Source organism: Chiloscyllium punctatum, chromosome 36 (assembly GCF_047496795.1).
Source record: "Chiloscyllium punctatum isolate Juve2018m chromosome 36, sChiPun1.3, whole genome shotgun sequence".
NCBI lineage: Eukaryota > Metazoa > Chordata > Chondrichthyes > Orectolobiformes > Hemiscylliidae > Chiloscyllium > Chiloscyllium punctatum.
Genome location: NC_092774.1, coordinates 59,879,115 through 59,906,193, shown reverse-complemented (window position 1 = coordinate 59,906,193; position 27,079 = coordinate 59,879,115). Strand labels below are relative to the sequence as shown.

At 46.7% G+C, this 27,079-nt stretch overlaps 1 long non-coding RNA gene and 3 other non-coding genes across 4 annotated transcripts; 1 reads left to right on the top strand and 3 right to left on the bottom strand.

The window, feature by feature from the left end:
• Nucleotides 1-385: 385 nt before the first annotated feature.
• Nucleotides 386-13,848, bottom strand: LOC140460554 (uncharacterized). Its single transcript, XR_011954188.1, has 3 exons — nucleotides 13,520-13,848; nucleotides 6,265-6,369; nucleotides 386-983 (listed from the first exon to the last, which is right to left on the bottom strand). It is a non-coding gene; the product is annotated as an uncharacterized lncRNA (long non-coding RNA).
• A 3,984-nt stretch (nucleotides 13,849-17,832) lies between these two features.
• trnaw-cca (transfer RNA tryptophan (anticodon CCA)) lies at nucleotides 17,833-17,904 on the top strand. Its single transcript has one exon. It is a non-coding gene; the product is annotated as a tRNA-Trp (tRNA).
• A 6,310-nt stretch (nucleotides 17,905-24,214) lies between these two features.
• On the bottom strand, nucleotides 24,215-24,286 carry trnae-uuc (transfer RNA glutamic acid (anticodon UUC)). The gene has a single exon. It is a non-coding gene; the product is annotated as a tRNA-Glu (tRNA).
• Nucleotides 24,287-26,778: 2,492 nt separating this feature from the next.
• On the bottom strand, nucleotides 26,779-26,852 carry trnan-guu (transfer RNA asparagine (anticodon GUU)). Its single transcript has one exon. It is a non-coding gene; the product is annotated as a tRNA-Asn (tRNA).
• Nucleotides 26,853-27,079: the final 227 nt, after the last annotated feature.

Below are 27,079 nucleotides of genomic sequence, written 5' to 3'. Positions count from 1 at the left end.
AAAAATCTCAGAACACCAGGTTATAGTCCAACTGGTTTATTTGGAAGCACGAGCTTTCGGAGCGCTGCTTGGTATGTTTGTGGAACAGGATCATCAGATAGAACCACCCGATGAAGGAGCAGCGCTCCGAAAGCTAATGCTTGCAAATGAGCCTGTTGGAGTATCACCTGGTGTTGTGTGAATTTTAACTTTGCACACCCCAGTCCAACACCGGCAACGCCAAACCGGGTACATAGTTCTTTGAAAATTGCATAATTGGGAGACAGGGTGGTGAAAGTGACGTTCAGCACACTTGCCTTCATTGTTCGCACCGTTCAGTGTAGGAGTTGGGACATCATGTTGTGGTTGTACAGGATATTGGTGAGACCGCTTTTAGAGTGCTGAGTACACTTTTGGTCGCCCTATTAACGACCACAGGTTGACAGGTTACTTTATTTCGATTTATAAAATCATGGGTGGTGCAGGAAAGGTAAATATCACAGGGGGGGAAATAGTGAATCTGCCCTTTTTTACTTAAATTCTAAAATGTCCAAATACCATCAGTGACAGCAGCGTCGCCAGAGATAATAATGCTCATGCTCCTCGCTGCACGCAACACACGCTTCACGACTTCCTTTTGGTGGGCCACTCAGAAGCCCTGGAGGACCGGAAGCGGACTGTCCTCCTGCCAATCAGAGCCTTCCTGTGGTCTGAATGCAGAAGTTGGAACACTAGCTTCGGAAGCTGCTGCTGCTCTCCCTGAATGAAGATCGAGTTTGCTCCAGGCTGCAACCTCCTTACTCCGCCGGTACGCCACTCTCTTTATCAACTCCTTTTTCATTTTTTTCATGCTGGGCTTCAATTTTTGACTTGCAGCAACCGAACAGAAAAGGAAATTAATCCACGGAGTAGACAGAATCAGGAAAAGGTTTTCATAAACAGAAAGTGGTTCATGTATGGAATGAATGTCCCGAGGAAGTCGTCGATGCACGTTTCGATGCAACCTTTAAAAGACATTTGGATAAGTACATGAATAGGGAAGGTGCGGAGGGATATGGGGCAAACACCAGCAAGTGGCACTAGTTTAGGTTGAGAACATAGCACGGAATACTTCGACTGAAGGGTCAGTTTGTGTGCTATCTGACTGTAACTGTTCTGTTGTGGTCTGAAAATCATTTTCTTGCCTTCCACTTTAAACGTTGTTACTATACTTGCATCCAACACGTAAACCACTCAAACAAAGCCACCTCATGTACACAACATAAAAATCTACACTTTGATGTTCAAAAATCAGATGAACTCAGCCTTGAATATATTCAATGACCCCCCTAACTGCAGGAGGACATCCCCACTTCTAATATATCACTTGCCTTACTGATTGCTTGCCGCACCTGTCTGACAACTGGCAGTGACTGGTGTAGAAGGACGCTGAGGCCCCTTTGTCCATCCACACATCATTCCTGATGAAGGGCTCATGCCTGAAATGTCAACTCTCCCGCTCCTCAGATGCTGCCTGTCCTGCCGTGCTTTTCTAGCACCACACTCTTAGACTCTGATTCCAGCATCTGCAGGTCTCACTTTCTGTACATCGGATGCTGAGGGTTAACCTTTATAAGGGTCAGTGAGTCAATACCCAAGGTTTTTTCACCAGGATAGGAGAGTCCAGAACTAAAATGCATAGCTTTTAGGTGAGTGGGGAAAGGGACATGAGGGGCAACCTTTTCACACAGAGTGGTACATTTATAGAACTGTCAGAAGAAGTGGTGGAGGCTGGAACAAGTGCAACGTTTAAAACCCATCTTGATGTGTAAATGAATAGGAAAAGTATGGAGGGATATGGGCCATGTGTAGACAATTGAGACAAGATTAGTTTAGGATATCTGGTCGACACTGACGAGCTGGGCTGAAGGGTCTTTTTCTGTGCTGTAATACTCAAATCAAAATACTGGGAGCAAAAGAGGTTATAATGAAGTCTTTCTTTTATGAGACAGCAACTGAGTAAGGGAGTACATCTGAGATTTTGGTGCACAGTGGAAATTCATTGCACTGTGGGGATGAAGCCATACCCTATCCAATCATTTCTGCTAGTGAATGAGACAAGGCCTCAAGGTGAGGGGGAGTAAGTTTAGGATAGTGATGAGGAAGAACTGTTTTTCCCAGAGAGTAGTCAATCTACGGAATTTTACCCACCTAACCCACACATCCCTGGACACTGTGGGCAATTTAGCACGGCCAATCCAAATCAAGGCCGGTGAGTAATGTAGTGATGTGGAAAATGAACATCAGAGAACATAGAAAGGGACAAGGAGAGTAAATATACCAGCAATCAAAACTAGATTCTAAAGATCACAAAAATTTAAACTAAAAATTGTGTGTCTGAATGTGTGCTGCATTGTAACAAAATTGACTGCACAAATTGAAGAGAATAATTATGATCTGAGACTCCTGACAGAGGCATGGCTTCAGGATGACAAGGATTAGATCCTGAACAGAGAGACATTAGTTAAATGGGAAGCAAGGTAAAGTTAAAGGTAGAGGGTTGGCACTGCTAATCAAAGCACTGATCACAGGGTGGTCTGGTGTCAGCTTGGGTTTCAGGCCCTGATTTCTCTGTCCTCTGTTGATCGCCCTGTTCCCACAGACTAAGATGTCGATCTGTTCTCAGCTCTTAAAGAAGTAAACCAGAAACAGGGGTCTCCCAGGAATCTTACACTGCCCTACTTGAGGAATTCTGTCACCCTTACATCTATTAGTACCCAGCTATGATTTCCAATAACATTTACACCAACAGAAATAAAGCATCTGTTATCAAATAGGCATAGAGCACAGAAATAGACTTTTTCTCCATCTCATGCACACATGAGATAGATCATCCACGGGGGTGAGTTTGTATTTGCAGCATGACGTTTGCAAATACATTCTACTTTGCTCAAAGACTGCACAATCTGCAGGCAGTCAATACATGTAATATTTTGTAAATTCCACTTTGACAATAGATAATGGGCCCACTACTTTTTGTCATTTATATAAATGATTTGGATGTGAGCATAAGTGGTATAGTTAGTAAGTTTGCTGATGACACCAAAATTGGAGATGTAGTGGACAGCGAAGGAGGTTACCTCAGATTACAATGGGATCTTGATCAGATGGGCCAATGGGCTGAGAAGCGGCAAATGGAGTTTAATTTAGATAAATGTGAGGTGCTGCATTTTGGGAAAGCAAATCTTAGCAGGACTTGTACACTTAATTGTAAGGTCGCAGGGAGTGTTGCTGAACAAAGAGGTCTTGGAGTGCAGGTTCATAGCTCCTTGAAAATGCAGTCACAGGTCAATAGGAAGCATTTGGAAAAGCTTTCCTTTATTGGTCAGAGTATTGAGTACAGGAGTTAGGAGGTCAGGTTGCGGTTTACTGGACATTGGTTTGGTCGGTGTGGAGTTTTTGGGCCGAGTGGCCTGCTTCCATACTGTGGGGATTCTCTGAAGAGGAACGGACTTTTGCAAACTGTGCAAGGCAAAGCAGGCATGTTGCGAGGGCTTGCTGCTGGCCTTGCCCCGCCTCATGCTCCTTCCCCCTCTTGCCCACCCCTTGTTGGCGTCACAATGGCCCTGTGAATTTCGGAGTGAAGGTTGCTCCCTCTGGGCAACTCTTCATCCTGGGAGGGAGAGAGAGGGGGAAGGGTGGGGCGATGTCTGTTCACTTGATGCAACTGGAGTGAATTGAGGGAGGGAGCAGACTCTGAAAACTCAGATATGTGTCTTAATTACTCGGCTGTGGAGGGATGGAAGGATAAAGGAGGTGGAGTAGATCTCTTTTCTGTTTTTACTTTGTCTTTTCTTTTCTACCCTGGTCTGAAAGGGTTGACTTTTGTAATCTCTTTTTACAGAGTATTTGAAGATCTGAAGACAGAAGTTTCAAGATTAACAGATGAAGGGCTGAGGACTGAAATGTCGACTCTCCTGCTCCTCGGATGCTGCCTGACCTGCTGTGTTTTTTCAGCATTGCACATTTCAACACTGACTCTCCAATGTCTGCAGTCCTCACTTTGACGTCTGACTGTCACTCAATCCATTGGGACAGCAAGGATTTTGGACTATGATTCTGTGAAAAGTAGCAAAGCTTTTTGGTTCCAGTCTGACTGTTTTCAGCATCAGTGGGACTGAATGAAGACCCTACTGTTGCAGTGCACTGTGTGTGGAGCCTGAAACAGTTATACGGCCTGGACAGAGGAATTCACGGCGTGGAGGGGCTCTATACGTGTTCGTGTGCAGCAGAAGCTTCAGCCATGGAAAAACCAGAGGAATCCCACCCCGTGGAGAAAAGATGGAAGTATGTCGACTGCGGGAAAGGCTTCCGTGTTCCATCTGCCCTGGAGACTCATTGGCGCAGTCACACCAGGGAGAGGCCATTCTCCTACCTCAGGTGCAGGAAGACCTTCAGCACTTCATCCCCTCTGCTGGCCCCACCAGCAGGTCCACACGGGAGAAGAGGCCCTTCAGCTGCACCGAGTGCGGGAAGGGCTTTACCCAGTCCTCCCACCTGTGGAAGCACCAGCGAGTTCACGTGCCACTGCAGGGGAATTGAAGGAGCGACGGCTCAGTGCCATAATCAACTGGACTGTCAACCCAGTTTAGGGGACTCCCGGGTTTGAATCCCGCTGTGGCAGATGGCGGAATTGGAATACGGTCAGAAATCTGGAGTTCGGAATCTATCGTTGAAACCATTTTCAGGGGATGGAGGGAGGTGTGGTGTTGGGAGAAAACCCCCATCCGATTCACTAACATCCTTTTTCGTGAAGGAAACTGCCGTTGGGGGAAAAAGAATCACTCAGTCATCCCAACTGCATCCTTTACCCAGTCTGGCCTACGTGTGACTCCAGACACGCAGCAGTGTGGTTGACTTTACACTGCCCCAGAACAGGCAAATGCACGGAGAGAAGCTTACTTGGAGACATGAAATGGGTTCAAATTGCTGAGTGAGGCAGTATTTCCTATGGGTTATGGTTGTACGAAGGATCCAATTCCAAAGGATTCCTGCTGCACTTTTCCAGCAACACATTTTCAGCTCTGATCTCCAGCATCTGCAGTCCTCACTTTCTCCTCCAATTACAAAGGGACAACTCTGTACTGACCAATAGTTAAGGAAGTGAGGTGGCGGGTGGGACGGGGCAGGAGTGTATGCGCTTTGATCCTGAGCTGTTTAAAAACAAAATCAACTACTCTTTCTCTGCCTTTTTGCTGGGGGGGATCTGAAGCTGTAACAAACTTGGGTCACAATAAAGGTTACCTGAACATACTGCCAGGCTCAGGCTCTCATCGAAAGCTTTGCGCTCCAAGCGGTTTTTGTTTTAAAGCTGCTCATTTCTTGCAGACTCCTGCATTGAGTTTCTAATGTCGTGTATCAGATGAAGCAGTGAATTACTAGCTAATATTGTTAGAAATTGTAAATTTTTCAGGAGTGCAGGCACTGCATCGTTTCATCGGCAGATTATTGGAGGACGGCGAGGTGTGGGATGTGTTCACTAGAAACGAGGTGGTGGAGGTGCTGGTGTTGGACTAAGTTGGACAAAGTTTAAAAATCACAACACTGGGTTATAATTCAACAGGTTAATTTGGAATCACTACTTCATCGGGAAGCTGTGGTGCAGGATCAGAAGACACAGTTTATAGTAAAAGGTCTCAGTGTCATGCAACTGATTTCATATATTTATCAAATGTACATTGCTGTTAAGTCTTTCATCTTTTAGAATGGGTTGCAGGTTTTAGTTCATTAATGCGTACATCCCAGAGCTACTAATAAGTCATATTCTAGAGATCATTTAAGGTTTTATTTTTAAACTGGTGACATCTCAGCCCAGACAATGCATGAAAGTTGTGTCAGTATCCCAATCTTAAATCGGACTGGTTCTTTTTCCAAACTTGGAATTTATAAAATATTACATGGATTGACTACCTGCATGTTGTGCGCTTTTTCTGCTAAATTGAATATATCTGCAAATTCAAATTCACCCCATCGTTATATGTGTGTGTGTATGAGAGAGTGCATGTATGATGGAGGGGAAGCCTGTGAGAGGGGAAGTGTGTTGGGGGCGGTGTATGTCTGAGAGAGAGTGTGTGTGTATGAGAGGGGTATAGATAAAAGTGAGGGATTGCATTTTCCTAAAATAAGGAAGGGTAGGGCTTATACAGAGGGATATGGGGGTGGGGGGGGGGGGGTTCAGGTACATACTTCATTGAAAGTTGCAGCACTGGTTGGAAGGGTGCTTCAGAAGGCATTCAGCACACTTACCATTTGTTCACACCCCATTGAATAAAGGAGCTAGGACATCACGTTGAAGTTGTACAGGATGTTGGTGAGGCCACTTGTAGAGTATTGAGAACGCTTCTGGTGGCCCTGTAATAGGAAGAATACTATTACAGAGGGTTCAGTAAAGATTTACCAGGATATTACCAAGACTGGAGGGTTTGAGTTATAAGGAGAGGCTGAGACTCTTTTCACTGGAGCACAGGAGGTTGAGGGGTGACCTCATTTGGGATTTATAAAATGAGGGTTATAGGGAAGATGAACATCAAAAATAACGAGGAGCGTGCGCGGTTATGCCAAGTGACGAAGGGAGAAATCGTGGCAATTGGACACTTTAAATCCGTCAGGAACAGCATCTCCATACAGCATAGTGCGCATGTCAGGTGAGGTGCCAGAAGACTGGAGGTTGGCTAACGTAGTGCCACTGTTTAAGAAGGGTGGTAAGGACAAGCCAGGGAACTATAGACCAGTGAGCCTGATGTCGATGGTGGGCACGTTGTTGGAGGGAATCCTGAGGGACAGGATGTACATGTATTTGAAACGGGGTAAGGACTGATTAGGGATAGTCAATGTGGCTTTGTGCGTGGGAAATCATGTCTCACAAACTTGATTGAGTTTTTTGAGGAAGGCAGAGCAGTAGATGTAATCTATGCGGACTTCAGTAAGGCGTTCAACAAGGTTCCCCATGGGCGACTAATTAGCAAGGTTAGATCTCACGGAATACAGAGAGAACTAGCCATTTGGATACAGAACTGGCTCAAAGGTAGAAGGCAGAGGGTGGTGGTGGAGGTTTGTTTTTCAGACTGGAGGATCTCCACTGTGACCAGTGGAGTGCCAGAAGGATCGGAGCTGGGTCCTCTACTTTTTGTCATTTACATAAATAATTTGGATGCGAGTATAAGAGGTACAGTTAGTAGGTTTGCAAATGACACCAAAATTGGAGGTGTAGTGGACAGCAAAAGGGGTTACCTCAGATTACAACAGGATCTTGACCAGATGGGCCAATGAGCAGAGAAGTGGCAAATGCAGTTTAATTCAGAAAAATGTGAGGTGCTGTGTTTTGGGAAAGCAAATCTTAGCAGGATCTTATTCACATAATGATAAGGTCCTAGGGAGTGTTGCTGAACAAAGACACCTTGGAGTGCAGGTTCATAGCACCTTGGAAGTGGAGTCGCAGGTAGTTAAGATAGTGAAAGCGGCATTTGGTATGCTTTCTTTTATTGGTCAGAGTATTGATTACAGGAGTTGGGAGGTCATGCGGCGGCGGTACAGGTCATTGGTTAGGCCACTGTTGGAATATTGCGTGCAATTCTGGTCTCTTTTCTATTGGAAACCTGTTGTGAAACTTGAAAGGGTTCAGAAAAATTTACAAGGATGTTGCCAGGGTTAGAGGATTTGCAGTAGAGGGAGAGGCTGAACAGGCTGGGCTGTTTTCCCTGGAGTGTCAGAGGCTGAGAGGTGACATTATAGAGGTTTACAAAATTATGAGGGGCATGGATAAGTTAAATAGACAAAGTCTTTTCCCTTGGGTTGGGAGTCCAGAACTAGAGGGCATAGGTATAGGATGAGAGGGGAAAGACGTAAAATAGACCTATGGGGCAAGGTTTTCACACAGAGGTGGTACATGTATGGAACGAGCTGCCAGATGAAGTGGTGAAGGCTGGTACAATTGCAACATTTAAGAGGCATTTGGATGGGTATATGAATAGGAAAGGTTTGGAGGGATATGGGCCGGGTGTTGAGGGGTGGGACTAGATTGGGTTGGGATATCTGGTCAGCATGGACGAGTTGGACCGAAGGGTCTGTTTCCATGCCGTACATCTCTATTACTCTATGCTGGTTCAGCAAAAGCCGCACATGCTCTTCGCTGTCTGCAGAAACAGCGTGAACCCTTCTTCAAATGGACCAATGAGAAGTCAGACAAGGAGCCTGATCCTCCTGCCAATCAGAGCCCTCGCTATTTTCTGAATGCAGAAGGTGGACCATGAGCTTCTGAAGCTGCTGCTGCTCCTCCTCCTCTCCGAATGAAGATCAAGCTTGACCTCAGACTGCAACTTCCTTCCTCTATCCACCATCTGAGAGTACGGCACTCTCTTTTCTTAACCTCTTTTCCATTTCAATTTTTTCATTCTGGGGTTAAATTGTTGACTTGCAGCAAATGAAAAGAAAGCAACTGAACCCAGGGAGGGGACAGAGTCGGGAAACGTTGGTCCAGGTCTGTATCTCATTTGGCAAACGCAGTCCCACAGTGTGAAGTTATAGTCTCGGTTATGAAAAAATAACTGCCGAAAGGAGGTGTGTTGTTTAAATGGTGATATATTGGGATGTGGAGAAAGTCAGGACTGCAGATCCTGGAGATCAGAGTTGAAAAGTGTGGCACTGGAAAAGCACAGGAGGTCAGACAGCATCCAAGGAGCAGGAGAATCGACGTTTCAGGCATAAGCCCAGTATCAGGAATGATGTGTGGATGTAAAAAGTGGCCTCAGCATCCTTCCACACCAGTCACCGCCAGTTGTCAGACGGATGCAGCAAGTAATCAGCAAGGCAAGAGGTGTATTAGTGAGAGGAATTGAGTTCAGAACTCTTCCTGCAGTTAGGGGGTCATTGAATCTATTCAAGGCTGAGTTCATCTGATTTTAGAACAACAAAGAAGTGGATGTTTATGGGGGAAGGCAAGTAAAATGATTTTAAGACCAGTACAGAACAGTTACAGAGTCATACAGCACAGAAACAGAGCCTTCAGCCCAACTAGCCCATGCTGACTATATTCACAAACTAAACTAGTCCCACCTGCTTGTGTTTGGCCCATATTCCTCTGAACCTTTCCTATTCATGTACTTATCCAAATGTCTTTTAAACGTTGTTACTCAACCTGCATCCACCATTTCCTCTGGACATTCATTCCACACACAAACCACTCTTAAAAAAAGGTGCTCCTCATATGTTTTTAAATCTTTCTCCTCTCACCTTAATTTGCTCTCTAGTCTTGAAATGACACATGCCATTCACCTTATCTTTGCCCCTCATAGTTTTGTTAACCTCTATAAAGAGAACAAAGAACCTTACAGCACAGGAACAGGCCTTTCAGCCCTCCAAGGCTATGCTGATCGAGATCCTCTAAACCTGCCGCCTATTTTCTAAGGATCTCTATCCCTCTGCTCCCTGCCCATTCATGTCTCTGTCTAGATACATCTTAAATGCGCTATCGATCCCACCCCTACTGCCTCTGCTGGCGATGCATTTGAGGCGCCCACCACCCTCTGTGTGAAGGATTTTCCATGTATATCTCCCTCAAACCTTTCCCCTCTTACTTTGAACTCGTGACCCCTAGTAATTAAGTCTTCCCCTCTGGGGGAAAAAAATTCTTCCTATCCACCCCTATTTACAACCCTCATGGTTTTATAGGCCTCAATCAAGTACCCCCTCCCCCCCAACCTCCTCCTCTTCCCAACTCTCCAATCTATATTCTGCTGTATCGTCTGACAGTCCCCTTCACTATCTGATAGTCCATCAATCTGAGTGTCATCTGCAAACTTGCTCATGAGGCACCCGACACCTTCACCTTTCAACCTCCTGTGCTCCAGTGAAAAAAGTCCCAGCCTACCCTTCAATAGGTGTGAATTCTGTCTGTGTCCCAATGTCAAGTCAGCCTGACATTTTTGATAGAAAAGCTCTGCATTTAAATTACGTTCTTGAGAAAGTTACTTGAAACAGGTTCTGGGATTAACGTACCAAAGAACAGAACCCAATTCGAAAAAAGTTGGAAGATTTAATTTAAATTGTTTAATGTATCACATCTCCATGACACTGGACTCCTTTAGTCTAATCATGATCTTATTCTCCACAACCACCTGATTAAGGAGCAGCACTCGGCAGCACCGCTATCTCACAGTGAAGAGACCCAGATTCAATTCCCGCCTCGGGCAACTGTCAATGTGTGTTTTGCACATTCTCCCCGTGTCTGTGTGGGTTTCCTCCGAGTGCTCCAGTTTCCTCCCACTGTCCAAAGATGTGCAGGTTAGGTGAACTGACCATGCTAAATTGCCCGTAGTGTTAGGTGCAAGGGTAAATGTAGGGGAATGGGTCTGGGTGGATTGCTGGGAGGGTCGGTGTGGACTTGTTGGGCTGAAGGTCCTGTTCCACACTCTAAGTAATAAAATCTAAAATAAATCTAATCACTCCGAAAGTTAGTGCTTCCAAACAAACCACGTTATGGCAGCAGCGGGAGGTGTGGACTATATTCACTAAAAACAATGAAGCAGTTAGGTAACACACTGGAGAGTGAAGGGTGTATAACATGACCTCCCAACTCCTGAACTCAATGCTCTGAGGATTCAAGGAAAGCAAACTAAACGCCTTCTTCACTATTGTGTCCACCTGAGACTCCACTTTCAAGGAACTATGAACCTGCACTCCAAGGTCTCTCTATTCTGCAACACTTCCCTAAACTGTGTCAGTCCTGCGTGGATTGCTTGACCAAAATGTAAACCTCTGATTTCTCTAAATTAAACTCCAATTGACTCTCTTTGGCTCATCAGCCGAGCCCGTATATTCAAATTTATAGTGAACTCTTTCCTCTCTTATTCCCTGGAAGCTGAAAATCTCCATCCCACACTCTCTCCCTCCATTTTCACTTTACTGAAAGCGGAAGAACGGGATTGAGAAACTGATCAGCCACGAATGAATGGAATGAGCAGACCTGATGGGCTGAATGGCCTAATTTCTGCTCCTTCGTCTTGTGTGGTCTGTTGCTGTCCTGGACACTGAGAATTGGGACTAGCATTGAACAGATAATGACTGGATATGGATCTACCTTCATCTGGGCAGATATGCTGGGACTATTTCACTGGACAATCGGAAGTGGAGAGGTAACCTTATCAAGGTTTATAAAATCACAAGGGGAGAGATGAGGAGAACAGTGGGTGTCCTTCCCCGAGGGTGGGGGTTTCAAGATTAGGGAGCAAATTTTTGACGGTGAGAGAGGAGAAAGAGATTTTCAAAAAAAAGGTCGATGGGCACAATTTTTTTAGACAGAGTGGTTCACGTGTGGACTGAATGTCCAGAGGAAGTGGTGGATGCAGGTACAGTAACAACGTTTAAAAGACATTTGGATAGGTTCATGAATAGGAAAGGTTTGGAGGGATATGGGCCAAACACTGGCAGGTGGGACTGGTTTAGTTTGAGAACACAGTCAGTATGGACTAGTTGGACTGAAGGGTCTGTTTCTGTGCTGTATGGCTCTGTAACTCGGTCCTATACTAGTCCTATAACCATTTTCTTGCCTTCCTCGTAAACATCCATAAAAGGCCAAGTGGACTTCCCAGTCTCAACCCATTTTAAAGTCCTTTCCCACTCCCTTTCTGACATAACCATCTTTGGCTTCCTCCATTACCACAACAAACCAACCACAAATTGGAGAAACAAGACCTTATCTTCCGTCCGAGCAGTCCACAGCCCGGAGAACTCAACACTTAGTTGTTCAGTTTCAAATAACCCCCCTTTCCATCACAAACTCCCTTCCCAGGCCCTCCCCTCCTTTCTAACTCCTCCCTGACACCAACTAGATTCCTTCCTCCCATTCACCAACCAGGTCGTACCCTCTACCTGTCTCCACCTATCCCCACTTCATCACCCTGCTCCCAGTACACCCTTGTTCCACAGCTCTCCCTATACCCACCCCCAGTCCTGAACAAGGGGTGCACCAGATACCTCGACTTCTCCACCTCCTGATACTGCCTGGCTTGCTGCATTCTTCCAATCTCCTGCCTATCTATTTTGCCAATTGAGACAAAGGCCTGGACTAACTTTTCCAAGTCTGTCCCATCGTTGGATTCACTCCTATTCCTTTCAGTTGCTCCAAGTCAACAATTGTTCCCTAGAATGAAACGTAAATGGAAAAGGGGGTGAGAAAAGAGTGCCGTACTCACAGATGTTGGACAGAGGAAGGAAGTTGCAGTCTGAGGTGAAGCTCAATCTTCAATGAGAGAGAGGAGGAGCAGGAGCTTCAGAACCTCATGGCCCAACGTCCGCATTCACCAATAGGGGAGCTCTGAATGGCAGGAGGACAAGTCTCCTTCTGGTCCTCCAGTGCTCCTTATTTGTCCATCAAAAGTAGGTTTTGCCCCTTTTCTGCCGACAATGAGGAACATGCCCAATGTTTTGGTGACACTGGTGCCCTGCTTGTTGACATTGAGGAGTTTACACAATATGCTCTGTGGCGATCCTGGTGTGATTGACAAATCTTAAATGTCTAAATGTCTATCGGAGAACAAAAAGGGTAGAGCCATAATTATTTTCCCCATATGGCTTGATATTTTATTGCTTTTGCATTTGTGTGGCTGCTCAATGTTTTTATGTCTTTTCCGCAGTGTTGGGGTGAGATTCACAACTAGAGGGCATAGGTTTAGGGTAAGAGCAGAAAGATATAAAAGGTACCTAAGGGGCAACATTTCCATGCAGAGAGTGGTGCATGTATGGAATGAGCTGCCAGAGGAAGTAGTGGAAGCCGGTATAATTACGGCATTTAAAAGGCATCTGGATGGGTATATGAATAGGAAAGGTTTAGAGGGATATGAGCCAAGTGCTGACAAATGCGACGAGATTAATTTAGGATATCTGGTTGACATGGACAGGTTGGACCGAATGGGCCTGTTTCCGTGCTGTACATCTCTATGACTCTAAATAATATAAAGTATATTTTACCAAATAACAAACTATACCCAGTTAAAAATCACAACACCAGGTTATAGTCCAACAGGTTTAATTGGAAGCACACCAGCTTTCAGAGTGACACTCCTTCATCAGGTGATTAAACCTGTTGGACTATAAACTGGTGTTGTGTGATTTTTAACTTTGTACACCCCAGTCCAACACTGGCATCTCCAAATCATAACTATATCCATATTAACAAGGTTTAGTACACCACATACTTGACCAACCATTCTCAACAGGTCCTGCCCCTTCAATGACTGAGGAACATAGACATGCTGGTACATAATCTCCTTCACTAGTATTTACACACTACCCTAGGGAATTGCACAAGTAACAGCAAAGAGTAAACAGCACAAGGATTAAACAAACAGTGAGGGGGGTAAACAGCACAAGGATGAAACAAACAGTGAGGGGGGTAAACAGCACAAGCCCCAGTAAAATCAGATGGAAAGTGAGTGTAAAATGTGACTATGACAGGACAGGCCCCACATTCCTTCCCCTCCGTCCCCCCCCCCCCAACCTGCCTCACCTTTCACCTCCCGGGCCCAGTACCTTCCAGGTGGCCCCAGAGTTGACACAGGGGCCGCCCCACGACCAGTAGAACTCCACCACCCAGGCGGCCGACGGGTTCCCAAACAGGCCCTTAACCCCATCCGCCTCCAGAATGGTCACCGGCTCCTGCCTGCTGTACAGCCGGGCGGTGTGGCCGTGACACAGCAGCTGCACCAGGAAGGCGGCGGTGCCCAGTGACGGGTGTCTGCCCCGGGGCCGCACGGCGCCATTTTCCTAACGGCCGCCCCTTCCCCGCTCGAGCGACTTCTCCTCCCAACCGCCTTCACCCCCGCGTGACGTCAGCTCAGGGGGATGGGCGGGGCCGGGGGAGCCTCACCGTCACCAAGCAACAGCCACCTCGCGCTACAACTGCTCATTCACAAAAACAAACTCTCCTGTCTCGCTCTGCAGCTGCAGGGGGGACACTACCACGTTTCGAGGAGCCCTGTCTACATTGGGAAAGCTCACGGCTCAATTTAAACAGATATCCCGACATATAACGGAACGGCGTCATATCTAAAGGGGGAAATCTGCATTTTAAACGGACGTGGACATTTTAATGGGTATTTCTGCAAATAAAGACGTTTAAATGGACGAGATTACATTTCAAAGGGATGTGGGCACATTCAAAGGGATATCTTAATATGTAAAGTCACGCAGTTATATCTAAGTAAATCTACCATTGGTGGGTCCACATGGGGGAGATATCGTTCAGTTGCCCGAAGTGCTGGAAGGCCTTCAGCAATTCCTCAGCCATGCTGAGGTACCAGTCCGTTCACACCGGGGAGAAGACGTTCTCCTGTCCGAGTGTGGGAAGTGCTTTACCCGCTCCTCCACACTGCTGAAGCACCAGCTGGTCCACACGGGTGGGGGAGTGGGAGGCCATTCTGCTGCCCTGAGTGCGGGAAGGCCTTCAGCAATTCCTCCACCCTGCTGAAGCACCAGTGTGTCCACACTGGCGACAGACCCTTCAGCTGGCCCGAGTGTGGGAAGAGGTTCATGCTTTCCTGCAACTTGCGGAAGCACCAACGGGGGCACCAGCACTCCCAGCAATCAGATCCCACCAGTGACGCTGCCTTCGGTCACCCCCCAGGACTGAATCTGCTGCCAGTTCTGACAGTGGGTGCAGTGGGAGAGTAGTTGGGCTGTTATTGTTTTCTGCTAGAATGCAATTGCCCCCCTTACACCCCACAAACCCAACAACATGGTAGCTCAGGGTTAGCACTGCTGCCTAATGGCACCAGGAAGTCAGGAATAATTCCACCCTTGGGGGTCTGTGTGCAATTTATGAAGGGTAGAAAAATGGATCTGAGTGGGTTAGTCTTCGGAAGATCAGTGCAGATGTGTTCGGCTGAAGGACCTGTTTTTCCACGTTATAGGAGTTCTACGATCCTATGAGCTTTGCTTTCAGTGGACACTGCTTCTCATTGAGCCCGGGACTGCACATTACCAATGAAATGATCCAGAGAAACCTAAGACCGCAAGACCATCAGAGCAGATGTTAGGCCAATGGGCCGGACGAGTCTACTCTGCCATTAGTTAGAGACAAAAGTAGTGCAGATGAGATTAGCTACAGTGTGGAAACAGGCCATTCATCCCAACAAGTCCACATCGACCCTCCGAAGAGTAACCCATCCAGACCCATTTCCCTCTGACTAATGTACCTAACTCTATGGGCAATTAAGCATGGCCCATCCACATGACCTGCACATCTTTGGTTTATGGAAGAAAACAGGATCATCCAGTGAAAACCCACGCAGACACTGGGAGAATGTGCAAACTTCTCACAGACAACCACCCAAGGCTGGAATCAAACCTGGTTCCCTGGCGCTGTGAGGCTGTAGGTGTAACCACTGAGTCACTACATATTGCAACCGAGGTAGGCAAGCAGGAGGCTGGGAGCCAGCAAGCCAGGCAGCACCAGGGTGTGGAGTAGTCAACGTTTTGGGTCTTAACCCTTCTTCAGGACTGAAACGTTGACTTCTCTGTGAGAAGTGATTTACGGGAATGTTGCTGGGGGTTGGAGGATTTGAGCTACAGGGAGAGGCTGAATAGGCTGGGGCTGTTTTCACTGGAGCATCGGAGGCAGCGGAGTGATCTAATTGAGGTGACAAAATCATGAGGGGCATGGACAGGGTAATAGACAAGGTCTTTTCCCTGGGCTGGGGGAGTCCAGAACTCGAGGGCATAGGTTTAGGGTAAGAGGCGAAATATATAAAAAGGGACAACTTCTTCATGCAGAGGGTGGTACATATATGAAATGAGCTGCCAGAGTATATGGGTCAGGTGTTGTCAAATGGGACTAGATTAATTTAGGATATCAGGTCAGCATGGACAAGTTGGACCGAAGGGTCTGTTTCCATGCTGAATGTGTCTCTGACTACTGGTCCTGATGTAAGTTTAAAATAGAGTCTAAGTAACTTTGAATAGTTCAATCTTGTTGAGCTCACCTCCTGAAAAGTTTCAGATGAATCCCTCTGAGAGATACTGTTTAAACTTGCTGAGTTGGACAAAGTATCCCATCAAGTTCAACACAAACCCAGAGTTGAACAAGTCAGAAGTCAGAACACCAAGGGGACCAAAACTGATCACAATATTCCAGGTGCGACCTCATCAACGTCCTGTATAACTACAACATAACTTGCCAACATCTGTACTCAATTACCTAACCAATGAAGGCCAGTGTGCTGAAACCTCTCTTCACTGCCTTGTGTACCGATGTTGTCAGAGATATAGGACCTACTTTAAACTGATCCACGATCCAGCTGCTGGGAGCACAGAAGCAGAGTAATGCTGCGTGAGTGTGCTAGGCTTTAGATTTTGACACCACCTCCCCACACGTCTGGAGACCTCAGGTCTGTAGCTTGCCTTCTTATCCTTGAGGGTTTTCCACCTGTTTGAAACAGCCTGTCCTGCAATTAACCCCTTTATGCCAAGGCGTTCCTTCTACAGGCAGAATTAATTGTCCTTCTGTCACACAGTTATTAAACACCATTATCTCATCTGTCCAAAGGAACTGCTCATTGTTTTGCCTCCTCCTTCCCAGCGATAGTTAATGTATGTTATTTGTTAACTCCCTTGTAGCAGTTTCTCATTGGCCCTTTCGTTTCTTGGTCCAGAAGGAGTTATTGCTAACTCATGAAGTTATCAAAGTTCTGGATTTTACAGGACCACACCACATTCCTCTCTGCCTCCCCCAGGAATAACGATTGCTCCTGAGATACTCACAGATCCTGACGTTCCTTGATATCCCCAAATACAATCCATATGTCAGGAAATCACTGGTGCTGCCCTGACATAGATCGTCATTGTTGGGACAGAAGATTATGGGGAGAAAATGCAGAAATCCGAAATGCAAAGAGACTTGGGAGTTCAAGTCCAGGATTTTCTCAAAGTAAACTTGCAGGTTGAATTGCACTTTCCCCTGCAAGTGCCGAATGTGTGACACCAGCCCATTTACCTATTCCCTCCTCGCTATCCAAGGGGCCAAACATACTTTCCAGGTGAAGGGGTACTTTACCTGCACTACCCACAACCCAGTCTACTGCATTTGCTGCTCACAATATGGGCTCATCTACATTGGGGAAAACGAACCGTAAACTGGGTGACTGCTGCACAGAACATCTACGTTCTGCCTGCAAAAAAGACCCTGAGCTTCCAGTTGCCTGCCAATTCCACACCCCACCCTGTTCCCTGTCCAACATCTCTGTCTCAGGTTTGCTGTTGTGTTCCAGCCAAGCTCAGCACCAGCAGAACGAAGAGCACCGAATATTACACTTGGGGACATTGCATCCCTCCGGTCCCAATATCGAATTCAATAATTCTAGGGCCTGAACTCCATGGTATCCTCGTCCCTGCCGCACACGCCAAGCCTTGTTATCACATAGTCTGTCATTCCACACTCCTCAAACACGAACAGTGTCCATTAACAGTTATTTCCCCCCCCGCCACCCCACTCCACGCAGATCGTTATCAACTCCTTTTTCTGTCCAACAGTTCTTCCTTCTCTTTGGGCTCTGTCCTGATCTCCGCTTTCCTCCCACAATATCTCCTGCATATAAACGACATGTTCCCAATCACCATCTGTTCTGTGGAAGGGTCACCGGCAACTCCTGTTTTTTGTTTCTGATATACAGCATCCGCAGTTCTTTCAGATTTTTATTGAGAGAGAGTTGGAAATTGTTTCGAGAGACAGAAGGAGAAGGGGGAGAAACAGAACAGACATGAACGTAAAATCATTGTAGTGCGATCACTTCTCTTAAGCATGAATAGAGGCTTATAGCTATTCGTGAGCTTGTGGCGCAACGGTAGCGCGTCTGACTCCAGATCAGAAGGTTGCGTGTTCAAATCACGTCAGGCTCACTGCAATCAACATCTAACATTTCAAATGAAGAAAGGAGTACGTTCGCTCCTTGTATCGAAAGTTCTTTGCGGAAACTTTTGATCACACGTGAATCTTTGCTGTCAGTTTGATTTGTGACCACTGTGTCGGGGAGGTGAGGTGGTGTGCCCATTGTTTGGGGAAATGCTCAGCTCCCCGCAATGTGAGAAGTCGAACACAAACTGTTCATCACGGATTTAAACACCCAACCGCTTCGTTCAGTTTGTGCCAGCGCAGTGTGAATAACATACCGATATTTTTACAACATAATCTAGAGATTGCCATCCAGGTTTTAGTCACATCAAACTGCCACGTAATGATGTTCTGGCCTCAGTAAACTATAATAACGTGAAGATTGCTGGGATGATTTTCTACGTCCGACTGCAATATAAACACAGATCATTGTTTCCAGTTTTGGTGGAACAAAAGACATCGTATTGGTGGATAATTACAGTTAGTGCAAACACAGCTAGCCATCGACAAATATTAATCCTGTTCACTTCAATGGCCAAATTTCAATTCAGAAACCAAGTGCACTCGGCTGCTTGTAACATAGACAACAGGACAAAATGGCTCATAGGAGGAGAAATGGGACATTGAGGAGGAGTGAAATGTTTGCTTTTGGTCACCTCCACAATTGTTGGAAAAACAGGTTGAAAGGTGGCTGAAGTAATGGTGTGGCATAACACTTCAGACAGCACAAAGTGGAAGACCACTTTCTAGTGGAAGAAAAAGACATTCCTTATTTCTGAAAGAACTGGGAAACAGAAGAGGGGATGAAATCTGACTTGGGAGCTATTTCCTATTTGTTGAGGATGTTGCTTCATCGCAGTCTTGGTTTAGAGCAGAAGCTCTTCATCAGGAATAAAGGATGGCCCAAGGGGGCTGAGAGATAAATGGGAAGGAAGTGGAGCTGTAGGGAAGCCAGCTGGAAGTGCAATAGGTAGATGGAGGTAGGAATTGATGGTGATAGATCAGAGATGAGGGTGAAGTAAATAGGTGAGAAGCAAGGTGGACATGTATGACAGGTCAAGAGGTTGGTGTAGAATTGGAAGGTTGGATTTGAGACAAGGTGGGGGAGAGGAAATAAGGAAACTGATGAAATCTACATTGATACCATGAAGTTGGAGGGTCCTAAAGCAGAAGTTTAGGTGTTTTTCCTACAAGTCTCGGGGAGCAAGAGGTTGGCAGTGGAGGAGGCCCAGGACTTGCATGTCCTTGGTGGAATGGGAGGGGATGTTAAAGTGGAAAAACAATGACTGCATATGTTGAAAACCAAATACTGGAATAGTCGTGCTGGAAGAGCACAGCAGTTCAGGCAGCATCCAACGAGCAGCGAAATCGACGTTTCGGGCAAAAGCCCTTCATCAGGAATAAGGCAGTGAGCCTGAAGCGTGGAGAGATAAGCTAGAGGAGGGTGGGATAAAGTGTTCAGCCACAGGGCGGTGTGTCGGTTAGAATTAGAGTCCAAGAGTTGTTACCTGAAATATTCGGTTAGTTGGCATCCAGTTTCCCCAATGTGGTTGAGACCATATTGCGAGCAATGGACATAATCTTATAAATTAGATTGCATAAGTCTTAGCCTGCCAGAATTATTTTCTTTTATTAAATTAAAGAAATTTTTTATTCAATTGGATGACTGCATGAAACGGTTTGTTGGTCAGATTTGAATCATCACTCCCAAATGAGACGATGCCATGAATATCAGTGAACTGCTCTTTTTGTTAAAACCACAAGTTCTTGATTTATTTTCACAACTTACTGGTATTCACATCTGCACATTCAATGTCAAACTCTGACATCAGAAATTAAATTACAGCATTAATTTTGACTTGAAATATTCGAACAAACAAATTAATATCACACAGTGAATTGCAAGTCTGATTAATCTGAAATTAAATTTGACCAAAAAAATATAAAATCAAGATGGGAGATAAGAAATGGGGGAAGGGCAGAAGGCGAGAAATGCAGCATCATAGAAAGTGCTCCCCCAGAGTGTGCATTTTACCAACCACCACTGCTAAATATAAACACTCTGATATGATCCTTCGGTTTTAATGTAAACCATAGCCCCATACAGTAGGTACCATTTAAATGAGTTAAAAATACAAGCATTGAGCAAATCCAGCTTCCAGCCTTAACCCCCCACCCCCCACCCCCTCTCGCTTCTTGGAGCTTGGACCTTCCTCCAGCGCCGGGGGATTGTTGAACTTCTGGGCTCCAGCGGCCACGCCTCCACTGAAGAAGCTTTGGGAAGCAGATACAAAGGCAAGATGCAGAACAGAGAATCTTTGTATATGAAAGTAGCTTACAGAGACATTGAGCCATAGAATCACATGGTTTTTACCCATCGACCTCTGGGTTATCTACCCAGCACACTCACGCAGCACTACTCTACTTCTGTGCTCCCAGCAGCTGGATCGTGGATCAGTTTAAAGTAGGTCCTATATCTCTGATTACATCGGTACACAAGGCAGTGAAGAAAGGTTTCAGCACACTGGCCTTCATCAGTTAGGGAATTGAGTATAGATGTTGGCAAGTTATGTTGTAGTTATACAGGACGTTGATGAGGCTGCACCTGGAATATTGTGATCAGTTTTGGTCCCCTTGATGTTCCGACTTCTGACTTCTTCAACTCTGGGTTTGTGTTGAACTTGATGGGATACTTTGTCCAACTCAGCATGTTTAAACAGTATCTCTCAGAGGGATTCATCTGAAACTTTTCAGGAGGTGAGCTCAACAAGATTGAACTATTCAAAGTTACTTGGACTATATTTTAAACTTACATCAGGACTAGTAGTCAGAGACACGTACAGCATGGAAACAGACCCTTCGGTCCAACTTGTCCATGCTGACCTGATATCCTATATTAATCTAGTCCCATTTGACTGCACCTGACCCGTATACTCTGGCAGCTTATTTCATATATGTACCACCCTCTGCATGAAGATGTTGGCCCTTTAATTTGTTTCGCCTCTCACCCTAAACCTATGCCCTCTAGTTCTTGACTCCCCCAGCCCAGGGAAAAGACCTTGTCTATTACCCTGTCCATGCCCCTCATGATTTTATAACCGGTATTAGGTCACCTCTCTGCCTCCGATGCTCCAGTGAAAACAACCCCACGCTATTCAGCCGCTCCCTGCAGCTCAAACCCTCCAACCCCCAGCAACGTTCATGTAAATCTTTTCTCATAGATAAGTCACTCTTTCAGTCATGAAGAAGGGTTAATACCCAAAATACTGACTACTCCACATCCTGGTGCTGCCTGGCTTGCTGTATTCTCCCAACCCCCGGCTTGCCAACTTCGGGTTGCAATATGTAGTGGCTCAGTGATTACCACTGCAGCCTCCCAGTGCCGGGGACCCAGATTTGATTCCAGCCTAGGGTGGCTGTCTGTGAGGAATTTGCACTTTCCCCCAATGTCTGAGTGAGTTTTCTCTGGGTGGTCCTGTTTTCTTCCATAAACCAAAGATGTGCAGGTCCTGTGGATGGGCCATGCTGAATTGCCCATAGAGTTAGGTACATTAGTCAGAGGGAAATGGGTCTGGATGGGTTACTCTTCGGAGGGTCGATGTGGACTTGTTGGGACAAATGGCGTGTTTCCACACTGTAGCTAATCTCATCCAATACTTTTGTTACGAACGAATGGCAGAGTAGGCCAAACTTCTTCTCCGATGGTCTTGCGGTCTTAGGTTTCTCTGGATCATTTCATTGGCAATGTGCAGTCCCGGGCTCAATGAGCAACAGTGTCCACTGAAGGCAAAGCTTATAGAATCATAGAACCCCCACAATGTGGAAACAGGTCCTTCAGCCGAACACATCTGCACTGATCTTCCGCAAACTAACCCACTCAGATCCATTTTCCTACCCTCCATAACTTGCACACAGAGCCCCAAGGGTGGAATTATTCCTGGGTTCCTGATGCCATGAGGCAGCAGTGCTAACCCTGAGCCACCATGGAGTTGTGATTGTGGGGTGTCAGGAAGGCAATTGCAGTCCAGCAGAAGACTAAAACAGCCCACCTACTCTCCCACTGCACCCACTGTCAGAACTGGCAGGAGGTTGAGTCCTGGGAGGTGACTGAAGGCATCATCACTGGTAGCATCAGATTGCTGGGAGCGCTGGTGCCCCCGCTGGTGCTTCCACAAGTTGTTGGAAAACATGAACCTCTTCCCACACTCGGTCCAGCTGGAGGGCATCTCCCAGGTGTGGGCACATTGGTGCTTCAGTAGGGCAGAGGAATTGCTAAAGGCCTTCCCGCACTTAGGGCAGCAGAATGGCCTCGCCTCCTCCGCCACTGTCCCCCCCCCCCCCCCCCCCCCCAAACCCCCGTGTGGTCCAGCTGGTGATTCAGCAGTGTGGAAGAGCAGGTAAAGACCATCCCACATTCGGGGCAGGAGAACGGCTTCTCCCCGGTGTGGATGGACTGGTGCCTCAGCAGGGCAGAGGAACTGCTGAAGGGCTTCCTGCACATAGGGCAACTGAACGACCTCTCTACCATTTCGACACACCAATGGGCCAGTACGTCGGAGGAAAGAGCAATGCCCCTCCTGCAGTTGGGGCAGAGAACGGCCTCTCAGTGTGGACCCACTGGTGTCTCAACAGGTGGGAAGAACTGCTGAAGGCCATCTCGCACTTGGGGCCGGAGAACAGCCTTCCCCGGTATGGACCAACTGGTGCGTCAGCAGGGCAGAGGAATCACTGAAGACCTTCCCACACTCAGGGCAGCAGAAGGGCCTCTTCCCCTCTGTGGACCCATTGGTGCTTCAAACCCCTTTCAAATTTCACAATATCCTTCTGATTGGAGGGACACCAGAATTGCACACAATATTCTAAAAGTGGTCTCACCAATGTCCTGTACAGCCACAACATAACTTCCCAACTCCAATTCAGGCAGCATCCAAGCAGCTTCGAAATCGACGTTTCGGGCAAAAGCCCTTCGTCAGGAATAAAGGCAGTGAGCCTGAAGCATGGAGACATAAGCTTATCTCTCCATGCTTCAGGCTCACTGCCTTTATTCCTGACGAAGGGCTTTTGCCCGAAACGTCGATTTCGAAGCTACTTGGATGCTGCCTGAACTGCTGTGCTCTTTCAGCACCACGAATCCAGAATCTGGTTTCCAGCATCTGCAGTCATTGTTTTTACCTTCCCAACTCCAATACTCAGTCAGAGGATTGGGAACGCTTTCAAAACCCACAAAAAACAAACAGGAAAGAATGGAGGGACAAACCGAAGTTTTGACAGTGAGCTTGGAAGCATCACTGAGAAACCGGCGGAATGGGTTTATTGGGGACCCGTTCTCCTTAAATACACTATATACGTATTTCTCTTGTGGTCTTCGTAGTTTCTCTGTGCTGCAGTGTGTAGTGGCTCGTTGAAATAATGTCCTGATGCAGCTTCGTTTGTGGGTGTTGGGATGATTGCTTCTGTGGTTATTTGGTTTGTGTGTGTTGTTTTTCTGTAGATGCTAGTTTGAAGTTCCCCATTGACTGTTCGCTCTACTGTGACATCTAAGAATGCAGTTTATTGCTGTTCTCCTCTTTTTCAAACTAGGAGCCCCCGTCAGGCCATAGTCTCATTACTTGGAACACCAATATACAGACTCGTCAAAGGCCTCCACTGAGGACTAAAACACCGAGTAGAAGATTCATGCCACTCCATTTACTCCATCCAAGAATTCCTGAACACCAAAGACACGAAGATAGAAGAGGATGGAATAATGTTGTCCTTTGACATAACAGCCCTGTTCACATCCATTAACATCAACGTGGCCAAAGAAAACTGAAGACACTACTCGAAGAACTAAAGACAAAAACACAGAACCAACGTCAGCAGCAAAGATAACACTGTCAACCTCGTGGAACTGTGCCTTACCACCCACTTTATATTCAGTAACAAGCCCTACAAACAAATCAACGAAACGCCCATGAAACACTTCTGTCATCAAAAAATGAAACAAATTAGAGGAAACCTACAACACCATCAACAATCTCCTTCCTGGCATAACATTCACAAAAGAGGAGAACAACAACAAAGTGCCATTTCTAGATGTCACAGTAGAGCGAACAGTCAATGGTAAATTCAAAACAGCCTCTGCAGGAAAGCAACACACGCGAACCAAGTACTTAGCTACAGAAGTAATCATCCCTACACCTACAAACAAATCTGAACGAGGACACTGTTTCAACGAACCACAACACAGTGCAGCACCCAGTGACTCCGAAGACCAATGAGGAACTCTACAGCGCATTTAAGGAGAATGGGGAGCCAAAAAAACACACTGCAAATTGCTTCCCTGACCGGGAATCGAACCCGGGCCGCAGCGGTGAAAGCGCCGAATCCTAACCACTAGACCACCAGGGAGACGGCAGCGAAGTTTGACAGCTCTACTGAAAATTGCTTCCCTGCCCGGAAATCGAACCCGGGTCACGGTATTTAGAAGGCTTCCACCAAAGTTGTTTCTTGTATCCATTACTCCCGATGCGGTCTCCTCTACATTGGGGAGACTGGAGCCTCCTCGCAGAGTCAAGTCACAGCGTTTGAGGGAACATCTCCAGGACACCCGCAATAATCAACCCCATCGCCCTGTGGCCCAACATTTCAACCTCCCCTCCCACTCTGCCTGGGACATGCAGGACCTGGGCCTGCTCCATCGCCCCTCCCTCCCCACCCGATGTCTGGGGGAAGAACGCCCCAACTTCTGCCTCGGATACATTCAACCCCAGGACATCAATGTGGACTGCACCAGTTTCCTCATTTCCCCTCCCCCCACCTTACCTCAGTTCCAACCTTCCAGCTCAGCGCTGTCCTCAGGACCTGTCAATCTCCCTTCCCACCTATCCGCTCCACCCTCCTCTCTGACCTGTCACCTGCATCCCCACCCCCATTCACCTATTGTACTCTTTGCTACCTTTGGCCCAGCACCCCCCAATTTATCTCGCCACCCTGGAAGCGTCCTGCCTCTATTCCTGATGAAGGGCTTTTTCCCGAAACGTCGATTTTCCTGCTCCTCGGAAGCTGTCTGACCTGTTGTGCTTTTCCAGCACCACTCTGATCTAAACTCTGGTTTCCAGCATCGACAGTCCTCACTTTTGCCTACCCAATAAACCCAGTGTGCCGATTTCACATCAACAAACTGACACAAGTAGACACAACGTCTACAGAAACCCTAGCACATTACTTTACATTAAAGACATCTGGGAAATGATGTCCAGACAACTCAACCCTCTCAGCATCATGGTAGCCCACAAACCTCCCAACACACTTAAACAGCGGCTAATGAACCTGAAATACCCGATACAAACAACCAGCAAACGAATGTTATTTACACAATACCATACAAGGAAATATATACATGAACTCTGCCACACAGGTCTCTGTGGCAAGAAATGCTGGGATGAGATAAGGAAGATTTTTTTCAGCCAAAACGAATCGGCACTGACTGGACAGCCATTTAAAATCAACGCTGTCAGCCCAGGATGGAAGATCCGAAGGGATGAACAGTTTTCTTATTTCCTGAAGATTTACAAAGGTGAGACTGAGTTTTGGTGTTTGTTCCCTTTCCACTCCCAGGAGCCGCAGTGGTTGGGGCGGTGAGTTGGGGAAAGTGAAATGTGCCCGTGAGCAGCGTGTGGGGCTATTTCAGCTTCCCCTCCTCTGACAGCGCTGTGACTTGACTCTGATGTTCTCAGGGACATTTCCTGATGCGAGACAGTGAAAGGATTCTCATTCCCGCAGATCAGGAATTCAAACCGTATGCCGGCTTCAGGACAATGAGAAGATTAATTGGGGTGTGTGAAGAAACTTTGAGCTGCATTTCAAACAGGGAGGTGGAGTCAGATGCATCATCCATTGCGCCCCGGCCCTGTGCGTATCTAACGCCACCATGCTGCAGAGTTCTGACGTTACTACGGACATGCGCAGCAATGGGTTCATTCACAAAGTGAACAACCAAAGATAATCACCGTCACTGATTCCCTTCCACAGGCCCAACTTTGTGAAGCACTATCTTTCACTGGCAAATAAAACACCTTTGTCCTCAGGTGCCTGCATAACTTCGATCACGACTTCACGCCCCTCACTGTTCTAGTCTCATTTCCAAACTCTTGGCTCATCGCCTCAATGGCAGCTCTGTGGGTATCTGCTTGTTCCATCCTGACAGGGAGTGGGCTACAGATTCCCGACCAGTCCCAATGTGATTGAAATACTTCAACCCGTCCACTGATTGCATTTTAAAAAAAACCGTGGAGCAATCTCCCTTTTCTTTTGATGTCGTTTCTCAACTGTAGTCGGCAGGGTTCACACCTGCGTGGGGGAACCGCAATGGATTTCATGTCCATCGCATTCACCAATCGGCCCACCAATACAGAACCACACTGACAGCTGCATTTCCCAGGTCTCTCTGCCTGTGGAGCTGCGAAAGAGTAAATCATTGCAGAGTTTGTTTGAATCCAATCACTTCACAGGTTTCGAAAGGGTTAAATATCTGCAAATGGCGAGTCTGGGTGTTTCATCCCGAAAGATGAAATGGACGTTCAGTTAAAAACAGAAATTGCTGGAGCAACTCAGCAGGTCAGGCAGCATCTGTGGAAAGAGAATCAGAGACAATATTTCAGAACTCGTTTTTTTCCTCATCCAAGTACAGCCAAACCTGCTGAGTTTTTCCAGCAGTTTCTCTTTCTGTCTCGGATTCTCAGCATCCGCAGTCCTTTACGTTAGAAATTCAATAAATTCAGAAACCCCTTTGTGCTGCCTCAGTGGAAAAGATTTCCGTTTGGGAAACATTTTCCTGAAACCATTAAAAACGTGCATCTCCGGAGCCAAGAAAGCGGTAGGAGCGGGAACAAGAGACACTCCGTCCCTGGGTGGTCTCGAACCACCAACCTTTCGATTAACAGCCGAACGCGCTGACCAATTGCGCCACAGAGACAGGTCCCCACGCTGCCGCCAAAGTGTCTTTGAGGAACCTACTATTCTATTCATAATTCAACCCGCCCCGCCCAAAATTACCATTGTCTTCTATCAGTTTTACTTTTCCATAATAAAGCCTTGGACATTCATTATGGAGACATGGGACAGTCTGATCCCACCATCTGCAGGCACATCCATGTCACGAGGAACGAGCTCTCCTACACCGGGGCCATCGCCCTCCGAGCC